The sequence below is a fragment of the Ochotona princeps genome, chromosome 23 (assembly GCF_030435755.1).
Source record: "Ochotona princeps isolate mOchPri1 chromosome 23, mOchPri1.hap1, whole genome shotgun sequence".
Taxonomy (NCBI): domain Eukaryota; kingdom Metazoa; phylum Chordata; class Mammalia; order Lagomorpha; family Ochotonidae; genus Ochotona; species Ochotona princeps.
This window is the reverse complement of record NC_080854.1, coordinates 31,141,496-31,160,451: the sequence shown is the minus strand read 5'-3', so window position 1 is coordinate 31,160,451 and position 18,956 is coordinate 31,141,496. Positions and strand designations below refer to the sequence as shown.

General features: G+C 48.7%; 1 protein-coding gene across 1 annotated transcript in view; it reads right to left on the bottom strand.

Moving 5' to 3' along the window:
- Positions 1-18,956, bottom strand: part of MYO10 (myosin X) — a 201,656-nt gene that overhangs the window by 39,264 nt on the left and 143,436 nt on the right. The window lies entirely within an intron of this gene.

Sequence of the window (18,956 nt, the reverse complement as noted above, 5' to 3'; positions counted from 1 at the left end):
GGAGGACGGGGTGCAGGGAGGGGCATGGGGAGCGGCTGCTACTTCCAGGCTCTCAAAGCCATTGTGCCCCGGCCCCTTCCCAGTAATTTAACCGGGGTGCGGGGATCTGTGGGCTGCCTGTCGCCCTAGGCAACCTCTCAATCAGTCACAGGGAGCTCACCAGGGGGCTCCCGCTGGATTTTCGTGGGTGCCTGGCTTTTCAGCACAACTTCCTTTTCTGGTGAATTTAACTTTCAAAAATGTCACAGCTGGAGCCTGCAGGAGGAATGACTTCAAGGTATTTTGCCTTTCAAAAGGTCCTCAGTACACTCCCCAGCTCCAGCGGCAGCTCCTTTTCCAGAATTTACTTCTCCCCAGTGGCAGCTCCTTTTCCAGAATTTACTTCTCCCCAACAAAGACTGCCTGCAGGCTACTAACAAGGCAAGTTTTTATGTAGATAAGGAAATTGGACTTTGGAAGGCAAAGCCTGAGAGCCAGGTCAGTTACAGTCAGTTACTGAAAACTCAACCACACCACACCTACTATGTGCAAGGTTTTGCAATTCATGCCAGGGACACAACAGCAACAATAGACCAGCAACTGCTGAATTTGGTTTCCAAGAATCCATGAAGCTGAGGCAGGTGACAGGCATGCTAAACATTACCATCTATGCAGGAAAGGGTCTAGTCTCAATCGGTATAAAGTTAGGCTCCTTAGGAACACAAGGAAGAAGAAAATGCTGGAACTGTAATGGGTTCAAACCACAGTACGGGCTCTTAAGGCACCACAAGGGAAGGAGCATTCCAAGCAAAGAGGTAAGAAATGACGTGGGTACTGGTTTGTTCTATGCTAGTCTGGGGCAGGCGGTGGAGATGGGCAACACCTTGTTTCCAGTTGGGTGGTCACCGTGTTCCAGAGAGGAAGCCCTGGAGACAGACCAGTGTCAGGGTGACACTGCAAGCAAGACCCCCACCAAGGGACAGCACGGTAATTTGGGTATTGGGCAGCCATTCAAAAATTAAGATCCAACGGAAAGAGGTACAGTGGACTTGAGCCCTTAACAAGGTGTCAATGAGGCACAAACGCAACAAATACTCTGACCTCATTTTTATCAAGGCAACAACAGAAACAACGACCTACCCCCCACGAAACCCCCGCTCTGTAGATACACGCAGCCGCCCACGACCAGGGAGAGGCCGTCCCAGGGTGTTCAGGAGCAGGGTACACTGCTGGGGGAGATAGCTCAGAGAAAACCGGGTGGGAATAATCACAGACACAACTGACTTTCTATATGACACACCACTGACAATTTACAGATAACATCAGGGAAGACAAAACCATCACGGCATGGATATGGGAGGCAGAAAAACAGAGGCCGGGTTAAGACGCTGCCCTGGTGACCCTAAAATTGTAGCCCAGGGTAGTGAGCTTGCAAGCCATTCCCTGCCCCACCACCTAGGTGGTCCCTCCTGCCCACCTGTGATGCTCACCTATCATCACCTGGCGCGTGAGAGGGGCGGTATTACATGGTTGTGTAATCACTCCCCCCACAATCCCCTATAAAGGCTCATGATAGGGAGGGGCTCACTGTCTTGGCCATAAGCTTCCTTCTCTTTAGCGCTCTCAACTCAGTCTCCCCAGCACCTGCTTGCTCTCTGGCTTCCCACAGACTCTGAGGACAGGTATCCCCCTGAGCATGGCCCCTGTGTGTCTGTATATTCCCCACCCTCTGTTCACTGCTTGGGCGGGACAGTAAGATTCTTTGTATTTCTAGTTGGTGTAGTTTTGAGAGTTCCAGGAGAGGTGAGGCCTAGCAGTGGTGGAATGTGGAGAGGGAACAGGGAAAGGTGCTAGTGCCCGGGTTATGTGCTGCATGTCTCTTAGGATAACCTGTATCACTGGGGAAGCTGGGACATGGGACTTCAGGATAATGACCATTTGTTCCTCTTGGGGGTTTCAATTGACTGGATTGCCATATGGACTTGTGATATGCTATTTTTAGTAGGCCCTGTTATCATCAAGCTTGGTTAATAAAAGACTCCTGAATAAACCCTAGACTTGTCTGGCGTGATCTTGCTCGCACCCCACAACACAATGACAACCAGCAGCAGGACACACGAAATGCAGGTCACAACAGATCCTCAGTGAGGGGGTGGGGCACTGCTTCTCCTCTGACACCCACACGTCTTAGATAAAATGACCTAGTTGGTGCGGCAGTTGTGGGCCATGCCTTAATCTGCCTCCTGCGATACCTGCATCCCATACTGGACTACCTGGCTCCAATCTCAGCTCCCAAGTGCTCCTGCTCTGGCTTCCTGATCTTTCTCCAGGGAGGCAGTGAATGATGGCCCAAGGATTTGGGGTCCTGTCACCAACATGGAAGACTCCACTGCAGTTCCTGACTCTCGACTTCATCTTGGCCTGGCACTAGCTCTACTGGGCATTGGGAGACTGAGCCAGCCAATGGGATGTCTCGCACTCCCTGTCACTCGTATCTTCCAAATAAATTAATCTCTAATAAAAAAAAAAGGTGCTTTTTCTCTCTTTCTCCCTGTTTCTCCTCCTCTCTGTGTATCCGAATTTTCAATAGAAATAAATTTTTTAAAAAAATTAAAAAATGATACGGTAGTGGCATATAACTTATGAACACCTTCCCCTCTGCTTTAAGTAATCTTGATTACTTATAATGTCTAAAACAATGTTATAATTTGACATATGTTACATTGTTCTGGGAATAACGATAAGAAAAGCAAGTGTGCACATGATGTGAAGCAAGCCTTTTCAATGCCTGTTTGGCACAAGCCAAGGAGCCCACAGCAGAGCTCATGTGCAGCTCAGCATCTACTAACGTGCAATTATCTGGGTTGGAAAAAGGCATGCAGTACTGCTACAAACTATCATCTGGGGAAGCCTTGACCTTAGAGCAAGTGAAAGGAGTTACGAAAGACTATTTCACGTCCCCACTGACAGCAAATGCCCAGAACGCAGAAATTCAAAGAAACCAAATAGATCAGTGTAGAAATGATGGAAGGATGGGGGGCATGAGGGCGAGGTAGGGTGGGGAGGGGAGAGCCAGAGTGGGTTTCTTTATGGATGACTGTGGCAGTGGCTACAGAAATGTGTGACTACTGACAAAAACACACTGGTGGGCCGGGTGCTGCGGCCTAGCAACTAAAGTCCTCGCCTTGCACACACCCGGATCTCATATGGGCACCAGTTCTAATCCTGGCAGCTCCATTTTCCCATCCAGCTTCCTGCCTGTGGCCTGGGAAAGCAGTCGAGGATAACCCAAAGCCTTGGGACCCTACACCCACGTGGGGGACCCAGAAGAGGTTCCTGGGTCCTGGCTTTGGATCAGCACAGCATCGGTCATAGCAGTCACTTGCTTGGGGATTGAATCATTGGATGGCAGATCTTCCTCTCTGTTTCTCCTCCTCTCTGTGTATCTGACTTTGTGATAAAAATAAAACAAATCTTAAAAACAAGAAACCAAAGAAACAACAACAAAAAAACCCACACTGGTGTGGCTGTGCTATTGCGGTGGATCAAGCTGTCACTTGGGATACCCACGTCACCCATCAGAGTCCCAGTTCAAGTTTTTGCTACTCAGTGCTTCCAATCCAGCTTCCTTCTGCATCTCGGGAGGCAAATGATGACGGTGTGAGCTGAGTCCTTGCTAGCCCTGTGGGAGACTCCTGCAGAGCTGTGAGCTCCTGGCTTCCGCCTGGCCCAGTCCCAGTCATTAGGAGAGTAAACCCGAATGGAAGGACAATCACTCCATTTCTCCCTTTCCCTTGCTCTCCGAGTTTCAAGTAGAGGAAAAGAAACTTTCTTTTGAAAACCCACTGAATGGTGCATTTAAATGAGTCAATTTCATTACAGGTTACATCTCCAAACAGGTGTTTCAAAGAGCACATCCAACAAGAGGCTGGTGGAGCAGCTGAGAAGAGGGGGTGGATGTGAGCGGCAATCTGCCTCCCGGAGACACAGAGGAGAGACGTGGAGCTTCAATGTGCAGCCTGGGAAGTTCAATCCTGCCAGAATTCAAGAAAAGCTTTTTGCTACCATTTGAAGCAATGTGACTTCCGAACGTCCAGACCAAAACAAATGATTGACAAAAAGGCTGCTTCACTTGCCACAAAAATCAACTGCTTATATAAAAGGAAAAAAAAGTAAGCTCCTGCAGCCTAAAAATTTAACTAAAGGTCAACAGAGACATAAAGCCCAGGGGAGGTGGCTCCCAGGGACAAGACAGAACCTCTTACATCTATGCACTGACTGTCCTCATAGCCCAGGTCGCCCCTAACTTCATCAATACTGCATGAGGACAGAAGTAAGTATGGCAACCTGTGCTTACGCAATTACAGAAAGCACTGAGTTGGTTATCTGCTGGCCCTTGTAGCTCAGAATCCCCTGTAACGACCACAGAGAGCCTGAGAAGCAGTCAGGCAAGGTGTAGGAATCTAGCATGCCCAGGGGAGCCACAAGCCATGGTCAAGGCCAGCCAGGACTTTAAGGAGAAGAGGCGGCGACCCAATGGCCAGCACTGTACTAAGGTGCATTCTGTCCAGAGCTGGCGTCTCCCGGAGAGAACGGCACGACCTACCGCTTATCCCCAGAAGGAAGGGCACGCTCAAGACACAGGCTGGTCTGCAGTGGACTTACATTTCACTCATTTTACACAACACCACCTAACAAGGATCTACAAAAAGGTCAAAAAAAGTTTTTTGGAAAGATTTATTAATTTATTTGTAAGAGAGAAAGGGAGAAAAACGCAGAGACAGAAATTTCCCATGTTACTCCACTGAAACAGCCAGGGTAGGCAAGGCAGAAGTTACGAGCGTCTTCCGCGTGGGTGCAGAACCTGAGCACGTGGGCCTTCTGCTGCCTTGCCAGCCGCACTGTCAGGGGCCTGAAGTGGAGCAGCCAGAACATGAACCAGGGCCTGCATGGCACACGGGCAGTGCTGCAGCCAACAGTGCCAACATGCTGGCCCAAGTTCAACTGTTTCAAAACTTAGTTTGAAGTGGAAAAATGATTTCTCTACAAGAAATACCATGCCTTATCTAACTACAAATTTGTAGATCAACTATTACATAACTCACTGTAATTTACTTATACCCCGCCTCTGCCAAAGAGGAATTGAGGCAAGATAAAATAAACTGAAAATAAATAGAGTGAGTAAAAGAAAAATAAGGCATTCGCACTGCCTCTTTTGTCTCTGCTGGCAGGAAGCTCAAAGTCAAATGTAATTCTCAACAAGAACAGTCATTAACCAGGTATTTTATTTTGCTTTAATGTTTGACTTAGGGTTCATAAATAAATACCTCAATTCTTTAAACAAGCAATATATTATTTTAACTCTAAAAAAGTACCCATAAAATGTTTTCAAATACTAGTAATTTTTTGAAGTGAAGAATTCTTTGGTTTTCTTCACAAAGATCTGCTGTTTATGACTCGGCAGTCATGGAAACGTGAAGGAATTTCATTCCCGAGTAGCAGCACTGTGGGAACCACAAGCTGTCCCCTGACTGATGTGCAGGACAGCACCTGTTCCAGACACGCAACGATCCCAGCGGAAAGCTTAGCTGGCTCGCACCATTCCACCTGACAGGTGGGTGAACAGAGACGGAGCAACAGACAGGAGCCCTGCACGCCGGTTCCGACATTTACTGAACCGAACCAGAAAGGTCAGTCTCAGAGTTTTCAGTTCCTGAAATCTCGTACGACTCCTACGTCCATCAAATTCATTTTCCCAGTGACGTATGATTTGGTAAGATACTTAATAATGCCTGCTTTGGCTTTAAATACCCCACCACACTGGACAGTTCGTGCAGGAGCTTCTGAAGTAGGGTGACAATTCAGTGCCGGTAGCGATCCTTCCGACACAGGACGGGTAGGAAGCAAGGCAGTGAGCGAGGGTGCTGAGACACTGCCAGTAGTCTCCACACACTACCAAAATCCCACCCCCTTCCGTTCCAATCCAACAAGGCTGCAGGCTTGGCACAGCCACTTCTCACCACGCACCTGAGCCTCACTCGGCATGCAGGAGATGCCACGATGAGCACACATGGGCGGCCACACGCGGGGATGCCAGGAGACCTTCCCCAGCTCCCTGCACTGGAGCCCTGTCCAAACTCCACCAGCCCTGTCAGAGAGCCACCCAGCCAGGTAACCACTCCCTGGCCCATAAAGGGACCGCTTGACCTGGGAGCGGAGGGTGTGGCGGCTGCACAGAAGGAAGGCCGTCTGCCTGCATTCATTTATGACTGTGTGCTGTCCCTTCACGCTCCATGGAAGTCCTGTTCCCTCATTTGCAGCCTATTTACTTCTCTGCTTTGGATTTATCTCATGACGGGCCAAAAACCTGGAATCAATTGAGCTGGGGACCCCTGGGTGCTAAGGTTCTCCTTCCTTTGTTCACTGGAAGATAAGGTATGCATAGGATCACAGCCTATTAGAGATTCTCAAGAGAGTAAACATGATTTTAATCAGTGGAAAACATGAATTAAAAACCTGCAGACACTGAGCAGCCACAGGAGGAATTGCAGGGAACACAGCAGAGCAAACTCCGCCTCTGCCAGGCCCACAGCTACCAGCTCTCCTGAGATCCCACCTGCCTAAGAGGCAAAATGGCACAAAACTGAGCCCCAGGGCTGCCACGCCCAGAGCTCCTTGGGGCAGACAAATGGCTATGGGACACTACACGAAGGCCTACACATTCTACCAACCGCTACTTTACTGCCTCAACCTATTAGCTTATTCTCAAGACATTTTTCCTACCTTACATGGCTTAACCACCCCCTTCTAACACATACAAACTGGGACTATTTCTCCCAATGAGTGCGAGGACATGCAAAAACCAAATAACAAGTCCTCCTTTTCCTCGTGGTGGGTTTTAATGAATATTGACCTACTTCCCAAGCAATAGTTTAAACGGTACATGCACAAGGAGGCCTGTAGTCTGGGTGACCCAGACACAGCTCATGCTATCAAGGGTTAGCCCCCAGCGGCCTAAGAAATATAACAAAGATGGGCTGTTTATTAGAACTGCCATTCCAGAACTGCTCATTTTGCTTAATAACATATCAGAGAGGTATCCAACCTCACTGAAAGAATTGAACGTATTGGGCATCCTTGCTCGTGTTTACATCATTGTTATGGAATACATGTCAAATCTGTGCAACACTGAACCTTTTGACAAACCCTTTTCAAGCCTGAAGAAGTTACAAAAACTTCCATAAGAGCTTAGCAAAGACCAGTTATGTTGCACTACTGAATTACTACTTCCAGCCTAACACTGACAGTGAATCCTACCCCAGTTTCCCATTCCTGCCTCTTACTCATTCCGGAAGAAAACTTTGCAAACCATCTCGGTCTCTGCTTGCTCTCTTTGCTACATCAAACTTCTCTGATGAAGCTTACTCATCCACTGCTCTTGAATGAATAAGTTTCATCAGAGAAGAAGCTTCGTAGGCTTTGAACACAGCTCCAAGCAGCAGTCTACTTTCTTTGCAGGCAATCACTACAAGCCAATTAAACGAGTCACAAAAGCTCTCTGTACTTAGAGCAGTCATTTTCCTCTGGGCTGTCGGACATCGGATGCAGCTGATACCACTTGCTACTTATCACATTCTGAGAAGAGAGGTAGAAACTAGCTCCCCCTGGAGAAGAGGCACCCCCCAAGAGGTAAGGCACAGGGTCCAAGACTTGCAGAAGTGGAGCTGTGAATCCGACCCGGAGGTCAGGTCATGTGGCATGGAAATTGCTCACCAAAGACAGTCTTTAAGCCACGCCCCTCTGGGTCTGAGTCTCCTTACCACCTGGAGCCAGGAAACCCCAGGCTGTCCAGCTGGAGTTGCTGTGCTCACTGCAGATCCACACAATACTCAACCAACGGAAGGGAAAGGTCACATGTGAGCATCAATAACGCGCATGCACCCCCATCCCCAACACACACAGGCACAATAACCCTTCCAGGGCACCACTTCAGTCAGACCAATCCCAAGAATCCACAAATGTCCAGCTGACGCCAGAGTAAGACAAAGCCCTCAATTTCAAGGCCTCCACAGCACGGCACTGATCCACCTTCAAAGTCAATATACTCCAACACAAACCCTACATTTTCATTCAATTATAGATGATCCTAGCTATTCCCTGACTGAAATACTCACTTGCTGTCTTCAGCTCAGCTCAAGCCAGATTCTGTGTCCAGCTGCTGGGGCGGAGTGCTCTTCCAGGCTCTCTGGGGGCTCAGTCCCCCGAGTGGCCAAAGCCTGTGGGCACCAGAGCCCTCTGTAAACGCCCCCCTTCCCAAGCTCCCTCTCTGCTGGGTAGTGTTTCTTGCTGTTTAAAAATCATGCCAGTGTACACAACTACTATCAGCTGACTTGTGACAGATGAGCAAATGATGCTAGACAATGAAGTAAATTCATCCATGATGATAAATGGCGTGACAGAAGGCAAAGAAAAGCACCAGTTTGGAAAATGTTATTAGCTGATGTTTGCAGAGCATTTTACAATCCGAGGCTGCTTCACTTCAGAGACACCCTTTGCTCATCTCTACCCCCCAGCGAGGTGAGCAGGGAGGCGGTTAGTCTCTTCATCAGAAACCAAGGGAAGGTGACTCATTCCAGGACCCATAACATAGCACTCGAAAAGCCAGAGGAGCTACGGGTTCCCAAGTCTTCTCACAGAGAATCCCTGCAAATCCTGCCCCACAGTGCCTCCCCTGTTGGACAAGGACAAGGTTAATGTGACACAGGTGAGCCAATTATCACCCGTGCACTGCCCCAGCAGGATGAACACGAGTGGAGGCCGCACAAGCAGCACCAGTAACAGCAGTGACAACAAACAGCAGTGTGTACTTACAGTGGGCCGGGCACTCCACGAGCTCCAACTTGGCTCTGGCAGCTCTAGGATGTAGGTAGGCTTACCATCCCCATTTTATAGATGGACAACCCAAACCTCAGAAAGGTTAACTGACCGAAAGTCACAAAGCTCAAAAGCGGGCGATGAGATGGCCAGGTCAGCACTTCCAACCAGGGACTACACTGGTCATCGGGGAAGGGCGCGTCAAGGAGGGCCCGGGGAGTTCCTGCCAGCCCCAAGCAGTCATGGCTGAACAATGGAGTTTATTTCTGCTGCTTATTTCCTCTGTGGTCCTGAATGAAATGCATCACAATAGCTATCTTGGTTGCAGACCAAAATAGAAATTTACTGCTGAGGATTAAAACCCAAAGGAGATAATGTTAACCAGAGCAGGGGCTGGCAAGCGGCAGCCTGCACACCTCATTCCCACGTCCGGTCTGCCACCTGCTTTTGTAAATAAAGTTTTATTGGAACAAAGCCACACATTGTCTATGACCCTTTCATGCTACCTTGGCCAAGCCTAAAATATTTACTGTGTTGCTACTTACGGAAAAGAGCTCCCAGACTCCTGAGTTAGGGAACAAAAGCTGGGACAACAGGGCACCGAGGCAGTGCAAACAGAGCTGTGCTCTAGGTAACTGCACCCCAGATTTCAAAAACTCAGCGTGACAAAGATAACGCAGAACATCTCAACAATTTTGAAACTGATAACTTGAAATAATAATGTGAATATTCTGAGTTAAAAATATACACAATTAAGCTAGCTTTATGGAATTGGCTTTTTATTCTTTTAAATGCAGCTGCTGGAACACTCTGGAATTACAGATGTACCTCACACTTTATTTCCACTGAAGCCTCTCTCCCCTCCAGGCCTGGCAACGCCAAAGACAAGGTTCAAAATGAGCATTCTATTTGTATTTGTTCACTACCTGGAGCGAGTTTCATAAAAACCAAGTATCAGATTACTTTTATGGAAGGTTCATGTTTTTAGAGACTGAAACATTATTTCTCACCAAACGTCGTTTATTATTCAAAGATGGAAATGACGCTCAAGCTAAGGTAGCCAATGAACAGGTCCCCCGAGGCCAGCGATCCTGGGCGCAGCCATCAGACATGACCAATGTTCAGTAATTTCAAATAAAACACAAAATATCTTTCAAGATGAAGATGATGATTCTCCAACAACACGGGCGCATTCTACTTCTTACTGATTTAACATCTCTAAATTCTAGGAGATTCCTAGGACATCAAATTTACTCATTGGTTTTTGTTTATTAAACCGTTGAAACCAGCATACGCAGGCTACTTAATGACAATGGTGAAAAAAAAGCCGCCTTGGAGTAATATATAATGAAGTTAGACTGAGTGGGTCAAAATGGGGGTGTAAGCACTCCGATTCCTTCCCCCATAAACCTGCAGGTAAATGCTTGGAAAGCCAACAGCTAAGAGCTCTCCTGCAGAAGAAAGACCTTTCTCTTGGGTCAGTGGGACAAATTCACTCACTTGAAACTTAGCTGCTACTGGGCCTGTGTCACACACTTGTTCCCAAAACCCACAAAAAGTCTGGAAAGTCACACATACTGATCATTCGGCTGAGAGTTCCCGTGGGTGCTAAGAATAGATGCCTGCCCTACACCACAGCTTCTTCCATTCTCACTTCTTTCCGGTTTCCTGTCTTTAATACCCCCTGCACCTGTTGCAGCCACTTTTCTTCCCCTTTCAAGGGCCCCAGGCTTAGAATGCTGCCTGCCACTGAGCTCTCTGCACGCTCGCTACCAGCTCCTCCACTCTGCTCCTTTTGGACATGGCATTCTCCGGAGCCCTGGGGCAGGCAGGTCCCAGCCTCCTCACCCCACGTTCCCACTGTGTCTGGCGACAGGCACCTGTGGTTTTTCTGTGGTCCCGTGTGGACAGAAAGCAGCCTGTTCCTACAAGCAGGGAACCCAGGCTTTGCAGCAAGGGGAGATGTTGTTATTCTCCAATGCTGCAAGGAAAGCTATGGTCTCCTTCCTAAGTGCAAATGAAATTACAAATAATAGCACCTAAAATTTAAATATGCATCACCAGGGATTTTCATTAGGTTAATCAAATCGCCAAAGCCTCTTCTAAGGTCAGCAGGTGAGAGGAATGTTCTATTGTATCTGTGAGGACAACGATGCATGCGGAGAGGTCGGCTAGTGATCTGGGCTCAGGTGCTGTGTTTTTCCTTCCTGTAGGAAAACCCCACCCAAAACAGGTGTCAGTCCATGCTGAGCTGGATCCCAATGGACACAATAAGCAGTCAGCATCTGTTTCACCTCCCTATTGTTTGCTGTATTTCTTCAGATGTGGCCATTCTTAACAAATTAGCAATAAAAAGCCAAAACCTGCCTTTTAAAACTTCATAGTTTCATGCCTGGTGCAATAGCAGCTAAAGTCGTTGCCTTGCAAGTGCCAGGATCCCATATGGATGCTGTTTCATGTCGCAGTTCCTTCACTTCCCATCCAGCTCCCTGCTTGTGGCCTGGGAAAGCAGTCCAGGACAGCCCAAAGCCTTGGTACTCTGCAACCGCAGGGGAGACCCGGCAGAAGCTCCTGGCTCCTGGCTTTGGATCGGCTCATCTCTGGCCATTGCGACCACTTGGGAAGTGAATCAGCAGATGAAAGACTTTCCTGTCTCTCCTCCTCCTCTCTGTTTATATGATTTTCCAATAGAAATAAATAAATCTTTAAAAATCTTAATACAGTTTAAGAAGCACTATTCTAGAAGCCCTGATGATAACTTTGAGTAATGCTTGTATTTCTTCATAGTGCTGTCTATACAAATCTACCACAGTATTATTGAGTAACTCAGTATAAAGCACTGCACTTTTTATTTTTTATATTTACTATTTCTTTTTAATTTGAGAGGAGAGAGAGAGAGAGAGAGCGAGTGAGCGCTCTAACCTGTTGGTCCACTCCTCAGATATCTGCAGTGGCCAGAGCTAGGTGGGGCCAAAGCAAGGACTTAAGAACCCAATTCAGGACTCACATGAACGGCAGGGACTCAGCCACTTGGCCATCACCTGCTGCCTTCCAGAGTCCACATTAGCAGGAAGCTGAACTGAGGCCTAGAGTCTAATCCAGGCACACTAAGACGAGGGAGTTCTAACCGCCAGGCCAAGCACCTGCCACACAACTGCTTTCTCTGTTGTTCAATATCAAATCCAGCTTGATGGGCACGGAATGCATATTTGACCCAAGTATAAAACGTGTATTCAGAAAGTCAGTCCTCTTGGAAGCTTTCTAAAGGGTACACACAATAAAACACAAATAGGTCTGGATTTTATGTTTCCATATCTCATCCTTTTCATCTACAGATTTATTCTCTGGCAGCTTTTTCAGTGTCCCCCTCCTCCCCATGAAAGGAACCTCAACTATCGTTAGGCAGTTGTCTCCTGAACACATTCTGCTTGGCCATTCACTCTCCCAGCTCCCTGTGGAGTCAGGCTCAGCCCCCGAAGCCGCCCCAGGCAAGGTGAGGCAAATCCAGTGATGTGCTCAGGAGAAGTATTTACATTCTGAATTGGGCTCAGCACTAATTCTTCTGAAGACCAGTGTCTCTTAGATGCGGACAAGGTCTTGTTTATTCAGACAAGTGTCTAGAGTATAAGAGATACACAAAAAAATGTATTGGGGAAAATGAGTGATCGTGTCCAGTGGGCACTGACTGCTACTCAGCAGCTATTCTGCAATCCTAATGGGATTAAAAATCCAAAGGACCCAAAGGTGCAGACACAAAACTTCAAGACCGTGGAGTCTCCAAAACAAACCCTTCCCACTCGGTGTGACTTGGATGTGGGGTAATCGCCTATGTTACCGTGGGTGGAGCTTCTTCTGTGTCACAGCTGAACAGCAGAGTCCGCCCAGGGGTGGATGGCAGCCACGTGTGTGTGACAGCTCTGTGCAGTCTGTCTGCAGATGGGAAGAGGGCTTTTGGAGAGGGAAGGATTATTCCTGGGAAGGAAGGGGTGTGGTTGCAGTAAGACCAAGAGACATAAGGATGGTGTAAAGTGAATGCATATTTGAAAGCTCTCTTGCACAGGGTCAGTGTTGTAGTGTAACAGCTCAAGCTGCTGTCTGCAGTATCAGCATCACATATGGGCATGAGTTTCCTGGCTGTTCTGCTTTTAATCCAGCTCCTTGCCAATACTCCTGGGAAAGCAGTATAAGATGGCCTGAGCACTTGGGTCTCCGCACCCATGGGAGACCTGGATGAAGCTCTGGGCTCCTGGCTTCAGCCTGGCTTGGCCCCAGTCATTTCAGCCATCGTAGTCATGTGGAAAGTAAGTGACCCAGCAGTTGGAAGATCTGTCTCTTCCTGTCTCTCCCCTGTCTCTGTAACTTTGCCTTCAAATAAGCATATACATCTTAAAGAATAAATAAAAGCAAAGCACTGAGGTTAACACCGTGAGCCTCACAGAGGCCTAGAAGACCAATCAGTATGGAGCAGTGCGGCGAGGGGAGGGGTAGTGCCAACGTGAGCTGGTGCCCAATGACAAAGTCAGAGGGGTATCACAGGGCACAGATCAGGTGCAAACCCAGGCCAGACAAGTCGGGCTCCCACGGCACAGTGAGAATCCCAAGGCAGCTGCTTCATTTGAAACTGACAGATACCAAGGTAAGCTGGGTTGGGGACAAAGGAGCCTTAGGAAGGTAACTGAAAGTACAGGGAACCCCGAGACTGGGAGAAAAATGGGAAGAAACTGTGGAGGAAGAATGGGGGTGGCTCACACAGAGGCCCTCGGTACCCTGGGGGCTCCCCCAGTGAGGTCATGTGCTGGCTCAGCACGGCTGACACGAGTGTAGGTGTGGGAGGGCACCATCTCCAAGGCTGGTGCAGATGTGGAACACAACTGGTTAGAGGCCGTCTCCTGACACTGCCCTGCAACCCTACGCAATGTGAAGCCAACAGGAGAGCACAGATTTGTTCAAGATGAGGCTGGTGCCAGCAGGAGAGAGAGATGAGGGCGTTACATGGGCTTTCATGAGGTCACAGTTGCCAGCTGTCAACCACGCCCACCCTGATCTGGGTCTACGTCTGTGTTTGAGGGGACGGGAGTGATGAGAGCACTTCCGTGTGTGTGCATGCTCTACTGCGAGGAGAAAAACAAAACGAAGGCTTCCCGGTGAACCCACGGAGGCGAGAAGATAGCGCGATGGAAAGGGCGTTCATGGGGACCAGGGGCCTCATAATTAAAGAGGCACAACTCCATGTCCTCACGCTGAAGGGATAGAAGATATTCAGAAACTGCTTTGTGAAAAACCCATTAAAATATGTTGAAAAGGGGAGAGCTGGAGAGGGAGGGCTGGGCAGTGAAGCGGGGCAGAGTCAAGGGTCAGGATTTGCTCCGAGGAGAAGAAAAGCCCTGGGGAAGAGGATGCAGGCTGAGCCACCTGCAGAAATCCCAGCTGCTGCTCCATCTCCTGGAGCAGACGCGGGCTTCTGCCTCGCTACCCTGAATCTCCCCGAGCTCTCCTCCTCACTGTCCACGCTATCCCACAGGTCGCAGTTCCTCCTGTTCAGAACTGCTCAGAAACATCATGCTGAGAAATACAAATTAGGAGGGCAGCTGCCTCTCCCAGGAGACGCTGGCAAGGAGGCCTGAATCCCTCATTGAAATGCTAGGGGAGCTGTGCCACTTGCTGAGACGACTCCACAGCCCCCGGGTGATGCTCCGGCAGGATGAGCACTGGGGGAACGTGGGGCGAGTGTGGACCCGCAACGACCAAGGCCAGGAAGGAACGCCAGTCAAAGACCTGACACCAGGCTAGTGGCATAAGACCTGACTCATGGAGAGGCCACCCAGAGCGGAGACAACAAGCAGGAAAGAAGGAAAAAACCAAATAAGCAGTAGGAGGATGAAGAAGGTATTTGAAATTCAGTGACACGGACAATCTCAGCTTCCTGGAGGATGGCGGTCACTCAGCATCTTTTAGTTCTTAATTAAAAGAAGCAAAAGGATAATGCAAACTTTGTATGAACTTTTTGAAGCCCCGCCCATAGCTAAGAATAGTTTTTTTTCTTGATGCTGATTATAACTGGCTTTTTCGTGGATGTATACAGAGCACCAGAAAGGAAAAAGAAAAGCAGATGGCGACTCTGACTCAGAAACCGCTCAAAGCTCTCTGTTCCAAGTGGTCATTATTGGCAAGTCCTTGGCCTGGTGGGAACGGGTTCTGGGGAGCTCAGCCTCCAGGGAGCCCTCGCTCTTGCTGGTCTGTGTAATAGAATGGCTGTTCGCAATTCATAACGGGAAATTAGCCAGTCAGAGCGCACAGCCAGACTGTTCAAGTATAAATTGGAAACTCCACGGCATATTGTCCAGGGCAGCTGGGAGTTGCTAGGCGACAGGTCAGGCAACACTCCGTGGCCGGGTTATACCCATCCTTGGGGCCCCTGCAGCAATCTATTCACGCTGGACATTCCAAGCCACAAGCACACAGTGAGTCTAGGCTTCGGCCAGCATGGCCCCTTCGAGCCCCAGAGCAAGGGTGCCTGTGTAGGGGCTCACAGCACCCTTCGCGGGCCACGTGGAGGATGAGTGCAGGAGAGCTTTAGTGGGAGGCTCCGTCTCAGGAGTAGAAGACAAAGGAAGAGACAGAGGGGCATGGGAAACACAATTGGAAGACAGTATGGGGACCAGTGCATCACTTGCCTTTGAACGACCCAACTCACCCACTTCCTCTGGTCACAAAATTTACTTTCCATTTTTTAAAAAAGATTTCACTTTATTTATTTTATTTTTATTTTTATTACAAAGTCAGATATACAGAGAAAGGAGACAGAGAGGAAGATCTTCCGTCTGATGATTCACTCCTCAATTGAGCCGCAATGGGCCAGTGCGCGCCGATCCGAAGCCAGGAACCAGGAACCTCTTCCGGGTCTCCCACGTGGGTGCAGGGTCCCAAGGCATTGGGCCTTCCTCGACTGCTTTCCCAGGCCACAAGCAGGGAGCTGGATGGGAATTGGGGCTGCCGGGATTAGAACCGGCATCCATATGGGATCCAGGTGTGTTCAAGGCAAGGACTTTCGCCGCTAGGCTACTGTGCCAGGCCCAGGAGCCAACTCTTATTCAAACCATACGGTGGTCACCAACGCTTATGCCCGGGCAGTACTTAAACAGTAACCTGCCTTATCAACCTATGAACGACTTATCATCTAAAGACAGTGCTTTATTCACTGGGTAAACAGCACCAAAACCCACGTGTTCTTTGGGAATTATGAAAGCCTTGGGCCACGGGCCATGGAATGAGTGGCAAACAGGCTCAGATTCATGAATTGCTAGCCAAGAAAAGTGTAGGACAGATATTTAATTCTGTGAACTGCAAGGCAAAAAAAAAAAAGCAGCAGCAGGTGACAGAGGTGACTGTGGCTCTGGAACACTAGGACATCTCAGATGCTGGTGACGTGAAAAACACCCTCCTGCGTCTGTTTTTATCTAACAAGGCTTTGGTTTCATGAACTATGATGTGAGGTCAGTCAGTGTTCTATGGAGACGGAAATGAGCTACACAGCACACACCTGGTCACCTCTTTTCTCCTACATTGAACCTCTCAACACAAAGAGTCTTGGGGTGGTACCACCATGTCTCAACAGGCCAATCCTTCACCCTGGGGCGCCGGTACCCCATGTGGGCGTTGGTTTAGATCCTGGATGCTCTGCTTCTGATCCAGCCCTCTGTTTATGGCCTGGGAAAGCAGCAGAGGATGGCTCTAGTCCGCAGGCCCCTACAGTCATGTGAGAGACCCAGAAGATGCTCCTGGCTCCCAGGTTTGAATCAGCTCAGCTATGACCATTGCAGCCATTTGGGACAGTGGATGGAAGACCTTCTCTCTGTAAATCTGCCTTCCATATAAAAATAAAGAAGTCAAAAAAAGCAACACAAGGGTGCTCGGTGTTTAGGCCCCTGCTACTCTTGTGGGAAGTGAATTTCCTGGTTCCTTGTTTTATCCTGGCCCAGTGCTGCCTACTGGGGCCATCTGGGGAATGAATCAGTAGATCGAAGACCATTTAACCCTTACTCTCAAAATAGATCTCCCCCTGTATGGAGTCTCTGTTCATCTATTCCCTCAGATCGTTTCCCCGCTAGGCGCTGTATTCCCAGGAAGGTCCTGGTTCCCACGGCCCAGAAAAAAGATCGACACACAGATTACACTATCTATCAATCTATCTGAAAGACAAAATGACTGACGGGGGAGAACGGGAGAGATTTCCCACGTGCTGGTTCATTCTCCAAATGGATGCAAGGCTGGGGCTGGCTCAGGTGGCAGCCAGGAGCCGGAAACGCAGCCCAGTTCCCCCAAGCACTTGGGTCATCCTCTGCTGCCTGTGTGAGCTCACTGTCAGGGAGCTGGATGGAAGGTGGAGCAGCAGGGACAGGAAGCAGAGCCAACGTGGAATGCCAGTATCACAGATGACAGCTTAACGTGATATGCCACAATCACGATGCTTCAGGTATGTCACTACAGGAAAACATCTGCCAAAGTCACCAGGACAAAGAACCCAAGAACCTGGGCACCGAGGCCGGTTGCTGAAGGCTCCATGGACTCCCAAGCGGCCTTCTCAGAGCAGCAGGCTGCAACAAGCCCAAGTGCTGCACTAGGCGAAGGCCAGGTGAGTAATGGAGAACAAGTGGCGATTGTGTTGCAGTTAATTTTCTTAATTGAGTCTGAGAAGGGAAAGGCTTTAACCTGAAATGCTGGCAGAGCCCTGAGTGTGTGTCAAGCGGAAAATGCCTCTAGCAGACACCCAGACAGCACTAGCAAGGGGTCCATTTGCTGACACAACAAGGCTGCAAGTGATGGCTGGTTAAAAAAATGGTCAGTTAGAGTTCTGCGCCTTTTTTGCCCTTTCTATTCGTTTGAGAGCTCGCCCTAAATCACGCCAGGCTGTGTGAGAACTCTAGAAATCAAAGTGGAATGACATGACGACCAGGTCTAACCTGTCCTTCCACCTCCGCCCAGGTCTTCATTTCCCTAATTTGCAAGGTGGTGTGCACCTGCAGCCCAATGTAAACTGACCAGCCCAAGCTTTACAGGAATTAATGTCATGCAACCAACTGGATCAAATATGCAGGCCAGCATTTCAGAGCCCATGCCAAAGAAAGGACAAAAGAAAAAAAAATTCCTCGAACCATAACTAACATAGCAGCGATGCTCTGTTTGGATGATGCAATAGGATATCTTTTCTTCAGCACTGGACCCATCAAAATTGATACTGATCTGCCACTTATTATGTTGTAACGTTCCTTAAACTTCACAAGAAAATATCAGGGTATGCCTGAAAGATTTCATATTTAAACCACGGTCCTTTGAGAGGTTACAAGCTGAAATCTCAAGCCCAACAAAATTCACCATGGACATTTGTACTCCATTTTCTGAAGAGCTGAAGTGATCCTTCTGCACGATTCACTAAATGCTGCCATTCCTACGTTTCCCACCACATCGCACATGGGGGGAAGGAGGAAGCGCTCCTCCCGCTTCCCCAAGGGCCCCTGGCTTCCAGAGGCAAGCTGTAACTCCAAAGCCACACAGGATTTTCCTTGATCCAGCACTGACAAGGGAAGCAGCTGATGCACCTTCATGAGTGGCTTTACCCTTCAGAGTGGTAGAAACCGGGGCAACCATTCTCCTGAGAAAGTGGAGCGCAGGGATGGAAGGACCATGCAGGGCCCTTGGCGGCCCTTGGCACCCCTCCCTACAACACTCCAACCCAACTGACTAGGAAAGCAAATGACAACTAACTCAGACTCCATGATTCAATCATCTAGAAATGCTTAACAATACACCCTTTTCTATTTGTACTGTGTGCTTGCTGGTAAAACATGAAATCAGAAGTGAACACTACACCAAAAATTAATTTTCATGTAGAGACCATCTTCACTGAGAGCGAACCAAAAAATAAGAATAAAACCAAACCCTAATATGCACTGGCACTGCATCCCAATGGTTTCCAAAAAGGGGCAATTTGGCCTCCTGTGGGGCATTGCAGACATTTCTGGGGACTTGTAGGGGTTGGAGCCCAGGACTGGCACCCAACAGCCAGATGCTAGGGGACATGGTAAACAGCCCACAATGCACAGGAC